The following is a 1241-nucleotide window of genomic DNA, read 5'->3' as shown; positions in this document are numbered from 1 at the left end:
CACCTTGTTGATTCAATGCCACGTAGAATTAAGGCAGTTCTGAAGGTGAAAGGGGGTCAAACATAGTATTAGTACGGTGTTCCCAATAATCCTTTAGGTGAGTGTAGGTCACGGTTGTCGAGATTTATTGCAATCACACTAGTTGTTATTTTTGCCAGGAAATCATTCGGGAGTGTTTTTTGACGAGAAATAAACCTGTATATATTAAATCGCGTTTGCTTCCATTTATTTTTGATCAGCGCTTCACTACACAACATACAAACTTTTGCATATGCGCGCATTATGTATTCACACATTTAACTCATTTCTTTAAATAGAATATAACTATAATTTCTCAATGACTTGCAGAAACACGATTCTCTGCCGATCCATCATTCATACTGCGTGATCATAATTCCCACATGGTGACGGTAAACTTCTGCGTTCTGTCTCATAATGCACTTATGCGTCAGTTTATTATATGCAATATCTGCATTAGGTCACGGTTGGAGAAGGGTCTGGCTGCAGACTTGCACTTGCACTCTCAGACACTTGTGCTTCCGCTAGCGACGTCACTTGCAGTCTTTATTTTGTAATTTTTTTCTATTTATTGATAACTTTTTGTATGTATCTCTCAACATTTTACAACAGTAGCCAGGTGGTGAAGACAAGAAAAAAGAAACTAAATTACAATGTCACTTGCAATCGCCACTTGCACTCTCCGCTACCTGTGACAAAGACAGTTATATAAATGAGTTGTGGACAGTTTATTCTATATGGAAAAATGCTTAACGCAAAACTTTGCGTGTTGCGTTTATTCTGATCTCACCTGCTTGCCTGTACATATTAGTTATGTATTTTAATAATGTAGAGAAGCATATTGAGTTTGGCCTTTATCATCTTAGTCCATTATGCCACATTTTGCGGTATGTGAGGAAAATACTATATTCATATTCATTATATTAATTAACTGTATATTTAATTTTATATTTTAATAGCATCTTAATACATTAAGCCATGTTAAGTGTTTGTTTTTCTACAGGAGGAAAACGCTTAGCGAGAGACTTTGCGCAAGCGTTGATATTCTGGTGTTCTGTGGCCACGGATTTGCCAGTCTTGTCTTTTTCTTGCAGGACCCTGTACGTTATCACCACCACAGCGTCTTGTCTCCATTGGCAACATGCACGATTTGTGTTGATTGCAAGTGACGTCCCAGCTAGAATTTTTTTGTTCTAAAAATGTTCTAAGAACATTACCATGCG

The sequence above is a fragment of the Cyprinus carpio genome, chromosome B15 (assembly GCF_018340385.1).
Source record: "Cyprinus carpio isolate SPL01 chromosome B15, ASM1834038v1, whole genome shotgun sequence".
Lineage (NCBI taxonomy): Eukaryota > Metazoa > Chordata > Actinopteri > Cypriniformes > Cyprinidae > Cyprinus > Cyprinus carpio.
The sequence above is the reverse complement of the archived record's forward strand: the minus strand, read 5'-3'. Positions refer to the sequence as shown.